The sequence below is a fragment of the Manihot esculenta genome, unplaced genomic scaffold, assembly GCF_001659605.2.
Source record: "Manihot esculenta cultivar AM560-2 unplaced genomic scaffold, M.esculenta_v8 Scaffold64, whole genome shotgun sequence".
NCBI lineage: Eukaryota > Viridiplantae > Streptophyta > Magnoliopsida > Malpighiales > Euphorbiaceae > Manihot > Manihot esculenta.
In genome coordinates, this window is record NW_025215481.1 from 2,437,622 (window position 1) to 2,445,121 (window position 7,500).

The following is a 7,500-nucleotide window of genomic DNA, read 5'->3' on the forward strand; positions in this document are numbered from 1 at the left end:
CTGTGCCCATTGCTCCCCAATGAGCCCGTGGTGCAACGTTGGGGTTGATGCTATTTGCACATGTTTTGCAAAATGAGGTTAGCATTGGTAAACAAGTATATCCCGTTGGCCAACCACCAGGCCAAAAGAGGTTCACGCAGTCAATTAATTGTACACTTCAACGAGCAAAGCGTGCCATTGTTTTCTGTACTGAACAAGCTCAAGCTTGAATACTTATACAGTGACAATATCTTTCAACACACGAGAAAAAATATTGACCAACATTTTGCAATGGTTGGCTCACATGCTTGGACGCACACTTGCCATCATCGCATAGGCAATGAAAATCTATGGAGTGATTCTCTCTTACTCATTGAGACTATGAACCAATCATTGCAACCTCTATGAGTTTTTATCTATCTTATCTCACATTGCAAAAAGAACACGAAACAATATGTTGTGAGATCAAGAGCACTACCTCCTCCATTTACTTTTCCTATAGCCACCGTGCATGCCCAAAATTGGCAAGAATTGTGACACAAGCCAATTCTCTTTGAAAAGTTTTAAAAAATCACCAAATGACAACTCAATTAAATTTGTTATATTTTTCTAAGGTGCCACACAAAATTTGGTGATTTTCTGACGAGTTGTGTTTTTTTTATGATTTTCTGAATTTTTAACACTTAAAAAATAAAAAAAAATACCTAGACTGGATAAAAAATTTTCAAAATTTTTGTAAAATTAGATTATATTTTTCTAAATATATCTGCAAAATATCAGGTCAAAATACCTAAAATTGAATTTTTTAGGGGGTGTGTCACTTTAAACATTGTCATGTCACCTCATGTATTGTCATGTCACCCCATGCATTGTCATGTCTCCGTGCAAAGTTTAAGAAAATCACCAAATAACAACTCAAATAAATTTATAATATTTTTCTAAGGTTCCACAAAAAATTTGGTGATTTTCTGACGGGTTTTCTATTTTTTATGATTTTCTGAATTTTTAACACTTAAAAAATAAAAAAAAATACCTAGACTTGATAAAAAATTTTCAAAATTTTTGTAAAATTAGATTACATTTTTATAAAGGTATCTGCAAAAAATCAGGTCGAAATACCTAAAATTGAATTTTTTAGGGGGGGTGTGTCACCTCAGACATTGTGATGTTTCCTCCTGGCACAGCTCAACTTGTTCCTAAGGCTCTTTAGGGGGGTGTGGGTAGTCACCCCCCTGGGGGGGCCAGCAAGGCCGGGGCCTGGGCATGCGCTAGGCCATATGTGGGCATCGGTATAGCATGCGAATAAGCTTGTTAGCCCCCTCTCCACCTCTACCTCTCGATTCAACATCGAAAAAAATTCTCGGGCGTGGTGGACCCGGTGGGGCCCGTCCCGGGCCCGGTGGGGCCCATTCCAGGGCCATTGGTGACAGTTCAAGGAAATGATCCGGTGGTTTATCCCAATGCTTGGGCGTGTTAAATGGACGCTGGTGCAAGGTGTGGGCATGGCATTTGTATGTTGTGCTCGTGCCGATGTGCGAGTTTCCAGGTGATGCACTGGGCTTTGGGATTTTGTTGTGCTAATATTTCCATCCAACTCGGCGGTCAGTACCTCAACTCCGACGACGAACTCAGTGCTATTGGGGCCGATCCCCATGCTTGGAGTATCAATTGGATGCTTGTGCAAGGCTTCGGTGTGGCATTCTAGTGCCGTGCTTGGGTCAACGTGCTGGCGGAAATGCGATGCAATGGGCATGGTGTGAGTTCCTGGTGGCATAGACTTTTGAGGCGTTTGGGTCTGGCGACAGGGCTGAAGCTATTGGGGTCGAAGGCTTTGCCGGGGGGTGTCAAATGGAAGCCGGTTCAAGGTGTGGATACCGCACTCTGAACACAGGCGGACGTGCGATGCAACCTGTCTTAGTTTGTGTCCTTGGTGGTGTAGGCCTGCTGCTTGGTGGGGTCTTACGTTCCTCGGGGTCGTGGATGGACGTCGGGGCTGTTGTGGTTTTGCAATACCTAGGCTGGGGGGATGAGCTTGGTGCTAATTGTTACTGACCCAAGGAGCTCCCCCAAGTCCAATTGGCTGGATGGCCCAACTGGCCATCATCAGGGGCTGACATAGGTTGGAAATTTGCTGGTGAAGCCTTGACGGGCTGAGTTGCCAAAATTTGGAAGTTGGTTGGCCAATGGAAGCTGAATGGCTACCAGAGGTGTCCTGGCAGGCCTACGAGCGGAACTGGCACAAGCATGATGTGCGGGACGTAGGGACGCACGGTGTGCGAGGAAGGTAGCTGGCGGGTTGCGTGGTAGGCCTACGGGAGAAGGCCAAGTAACCCTTTCTCGCAGATGGGGACTGCGGGGCGCGCAGGAGGCATGCGCGGGTGCCAGGAAGCGCTGGGGATGCGCTGGGCACAGAGCTGCGGGGCGCACAGGCGATAGGCCTACGGAGAGTAGTTGGCCTACAGAGATTGCTGGCCTACGGATCTGGTTGGCCTACGGATACGATAGGCCTACGGATAAAGGGACCTGGCAGGCATGGTTGGCCAACGGGGCATGGTTGGCCAGCAGAGCTGGTTGGCCTATGAAGCTTCCAGACGGGCTCAGAACTGCCCAGAAGCACCCAGAACAGCCTGGAGTGTACCAGACCAGCCCAGAAGGTTCCAGAACTATGCTGGAAAGCTCTACCAGCCAATTCTAGAATTCTCCATGGAATGTAAATTTACCAAAAAGCCCCTGAATGTTCTGGAGAAGGGCAATTTTGTCATTGTACATAGGAGGTGGGGGATGCCTATAAATACCCCCTTAGACATTCATTTGTACAGGCCATTGTGAGTGAGTGTGTGCTGTAAAGAGTGCTCTTGTAAATCTATTCTTATAGCAATACAAAGCAAGCTTCCCCACATTCAATCTTCTGCAATCACTCTTCTTCCTTCCTTGTTGCTTGTATTCATTGGCCAATTGCTTCCAAGGGTGTTGTGCACTCCGTTGAGTTCAACCTCCCATAGGTGAACTGCTGCTGGTGAGAAGGCTGACTTAGCCCAGGGAAGTGGTCTAAGTGCCGCACGTGGCCTTGGAGAGACGAAATTGTTGAGTCTTCTAGCAAGGGACGTGACAAGTGGTATCAGAGCAGTGTTGGAAGTGGGCATGGCAGATCCAGTAGAGCAATCTGTCCATGGTGGCCAAACTGGTGGCGTAGAGCAGCAGCCTGCTGTGGTGTCTCAGCCTGCTGGACGCAAGAAGGGAACCAGGGGTAAGTCTCGTGAACCCTCTCGCACTGTTAGTGAGTTGGGAGATGTGGAGACAAGGCTGGCCAAGGTAGAGCTGAAGCTCGTGGATGGCGAGGAGAAGTTCGAGGAAATAGATTTGCATTTGGAAGAACTCACATCGGCTGCTGATGAGTTCCGGGAGGAGGTGCAAACTGCCTTGAACGGTGCCATCGATAGGCTGGCTAGTGATAACGAGACAACCCGCCACAGCCTGGGTGAGGAAATTGCCACACTGAAGGAAGAAAATCGGTTCTTGCGGGAAGAACTGGATAGAGTGCTGGGCAGAGTAAGGGAAGTAGTGGACGAGCTAGCATTGTTGAAGAAAGCCGTGGCACAAGGAAGCGTTGCTAGCCCATCTATGTCCGTAGGGATGGCAGCCACTCCACAGCGGATGGAGGTGCCAAAACCTGCCCCTTTCAAAGGCTCCAGAAATGCCAAGGAGATAGATAACTTCTTGTGGAGCATGGAGCAATTCTTTAGAGCCATGGGGATCACTGATGAAGGTGTCAAGGTGGACAGTGCATCCTTATACTTGGCAGATACTGCCATGGTATGGTGGAGAAGGCGCTATGCTGACATAGAGAAAGGCCTCTGTACAGTTGCTACTTGGAGTGACTTCAAGAAGGAATTGAAGAAACAATTTTATCCTGAAAATGCTGCCTCGGAGGCAAGAGCTAAGCTGCGTAGGCTGACACAACGGGGGAGTATTCGGGACTATGTCAAGGAATTCTCTGAGGTAATTCTTGAGATCCCTGATTATCCTGATAATGAAGCTTTGTTCGCTTTCTTGGATGGCTTGCAGCATTGGGCCAAGCTGGAAGTCCAAAGGAGGGGAGCTCAAGATTTGGCCACAGCAATTTCCATTGCTGAGTCCTTGGTGGAATTCAGGAGGCAGCCTGATAAAGGCAAGGCAAAAATTACCAAGGGCAAGGGGCCTGCTGAAGCCAGCCCTAGGCCAAATGATAGCCAAAAGAATGGCAAAAAGAAGGAGAATCCTTTTAAATTCAAGAAGCCCGAGTTCTCCTCCAACAAAAATACAGCAGCCCGGTGGGCCATGAAATGCTTCCTTTGTGAAGGCCCTCACCGTGCTAGAGATTGCCCAAAGAGAAATAAACTTTCTGCCATGGTTGAGGACAAGGAAGGCAGCAGCAAGAAGGTTGATGAGGCAAGCATGGGATCACTCCAACTTGCAGCGGTGTGCAAACAGGAGCCACCCAAGGAAAGGAAGGGCCAACTCTATGTCAACATGAAAATGGGGGACAACAAGGTATGTGCCTTGGTTGACACTGGTGCTTCCAACAACTTTCTTAGGCTAGAAGATGCCAATCGAATGGGAGTAAGCTATGAACCCACATTGGCATGGCTAAAGGCAGTCAACTCCAAGCCCAACATGGTCCATGGTGTGGCAAAGGATGTCAAGGTGCAGATAGGTGAGTGGCTTGGGACTCTTGACTTCACTATTGTAATTATGGATGACTATCCTTGTGTGTTGGGGATGGAATTTATGGACAAAGTAAAGGCAGTCCCCATTCCTTTTGCTGATTCAATGTACATTGTGGAGAATGGGAACATTTGCACAATTCCCCTAGAACGGGGAAAATCCAGCCATAGCCAATCACTCTCGGCTATGCAATTCTGCAAGGGAGTCAGGAGGAAAGAGCCAACCTACCTTGTCTCCTTGAAGGAGATGGATGAAGTAAAGGCTGAAGCCATACCCGTGGAGGTGCTGGATGTCTTGGAGGAATTCAAAGACCTGATGCCATCGGAATTGCCAAAGAAATTGCCACCAAGAAGAGAGGTGGATCATGTGATCGAGTTAGAGCCTGGTGCCAAGCCACCTTCGGGTGTGCCATATAGGCTTGCACCCCCAGAATTGGAGGAGCTAAGGAGGCAGCTCAAGGAGCTCCTGGATGCTGGTTTCATTCAACCGTCCAAATCACCCTATGGAGCTCCTGTTTTATTTCAAAAGAAGAAGGACGGTTCGCTCAGAATGTGTGTGGACTATCGGGCCTTGAATAAAATCACTGTGAAGAACAAGTACCCAATCCCATTGCCAGCGGACCTCTTTGATAGGCTTGGTGGTGCCCGCTGGTTCACCAAGCTGGACTTGAGATCGGGCTACTGGCAGGTTCGCATCGCTGAAGGAGATGAGCACAAGACAGCTTGTGTAACGAGGTATGGATCCTATGAATTTCTTGTGATGCCTTTTGGGCTCACAAATGCACCTGCTACTTTTTGCACCTTAATGAATAAAGTACTCTACCCCTTTCTTGACAAATTTGTAGTAGTGTATTTGGATGATATTGTTATCTATAGCAATACACTACAAGAGCATATTGAGCATTTGAGGCAGGTCTTCAAGGTGCTGAAAGAAAATGAATTGTATGTTAAGAAGGAGAAGTGCCTCTTTGCACAAAGGGAGGTACCCTTCCTTGGCCATATAGTGGGGGAAGGTAAGGTGAGGATGGATCGAAGCAAAATCAAAGCCATCAATGAATGGCATCCCCCAAAGAAAGTGACGGAGCTGCGATCCTTCCTTGGACTAGCCAACTATTATCGAAGATTCATAAAAGGCTACTCTTCTATTTCTGCCCCACTAACAGACTTACTAAAGAAGAACAATCAGTGGGATTGGGATGAGAAGTGCCAAAAGGCTTTTGAAGCACTAAAGAAGGCCATGACTGAAGAGCCAGTGCTTGCCCTGCCCGATTTCTCCAAACCATTTGAAGTCCAAACTGATGCCTCTGATTATGCGATAGGCGGGGTGCTAATGCAGGAAGGCCACCCAGTTGCTTATGAAAGCAGGAAGCTGAATGACACTGAGCGGCGCTATACGGTTCAAGAAAAAGAAATGACCGCTGTAGTGCACTGCTTGAGGACGTGGAGGCATTATCTTCTGGGATCTAAATTCGTGGTGAGGACAGACAATGTAGCCACCAGCTACTTCCTAACCCAGAAGAAGTTGACACCCAAGCAAGCTCGGTGGCAGGCATTCCTGGGGGAGTTCGATTTTATGATGGAGTACAAACCAGGCCGAGCCAATCTTGTGGCTGATGCTTTATCCAGGAAGGCAGAATTGGCAGCCACAAGTGTGCCAACGTTACCGCTGGAGGAGCGGATAAGACAAGGCATGAAGCATGATAAGCACTCACAGGAGTTGCTGGATTGGGCCCGGCTAGGTAGGGTGCGCAAGTATGTTGTTGATGGAGAACTGTTGAAGACAGAATCAGGTTGTCTATATGTCCCTGATTGGGGAGACTTGCGCAAGGAAATTATAAAAGAGTGCCATGACTCTCTATGGGCCGGCCACCCTGGTATAAATCGCACAAGGGCGTTGGTGGAGAGAGCCTACTCCTGGCCTCGACTGAAGCATGATGTGGAGGCCTATGTGAAAACATGCCTGATATGCCAGCAAGACAAGGGCGAGCAGAGGAAGCCTGCTGGATTGCTAGAGCCCCTGCCCATTCCAGAAAAGCCATGGGAGTCAGTTTCTATGGATTTCATTGTAGGGCTCCCAAAGGTGGATGGATGTGGAAATATCATGGTGGTGGTGGACAGGTTTAGCAAGTATGCTACCTTTATCCCTGTCCCGGATAAATTTAATGCTGAAGATGCTGCCCGGTTGTTCTTTAAACATGTTGTGAAGTATTGGGGCATACCTCGGTCGATTGTGAGTGACCGTGACATACGGTTCACGGGGAAATTCTGGACCGAGCTATTCAGATTGATGGGCACGGAGCTGAATTTTTCCACCTCTTTTCATCCACAAACCGATGGACAGACCGAAAGAGTAAATGCCTTGTTGGAGATGTATTTGAGGCACTTTGTTAGTGCCAATCAGAAAGACTGGGTGCAGCTCCTGGATGTAGCACAATTCTCCTATAATTTGCAAAAATCTGAAGCCACTGGAGCTAGCCCGTTCGAAATTGCCACGGGGAGACAACCTCTCACCCCTCATACAGTTGCCACAAGCTATGGGGGAAGGAGCCCAGGAGCATACAAGATGGCTAAGGGATGGCAAGAGAAAAGGGAAATTGCTAAAGAATACCTTAGCAAAGCATCAAAGAAGATGAAGAAATGGGCTGATGCATCAAGGAGGCATGTGGAATTCAAGGAGGGAGACTTGGTAATGGTTAAACTCCTTCCACATTTGATAAGAAATTATGGGAAAGTCCACAAAGGTCTTCTTCGAAGATATGAAGGCCCCTTCCTCGTTGAGAAGCGGATTGGAAATGTAGCATATAGGGTAAAATTACCT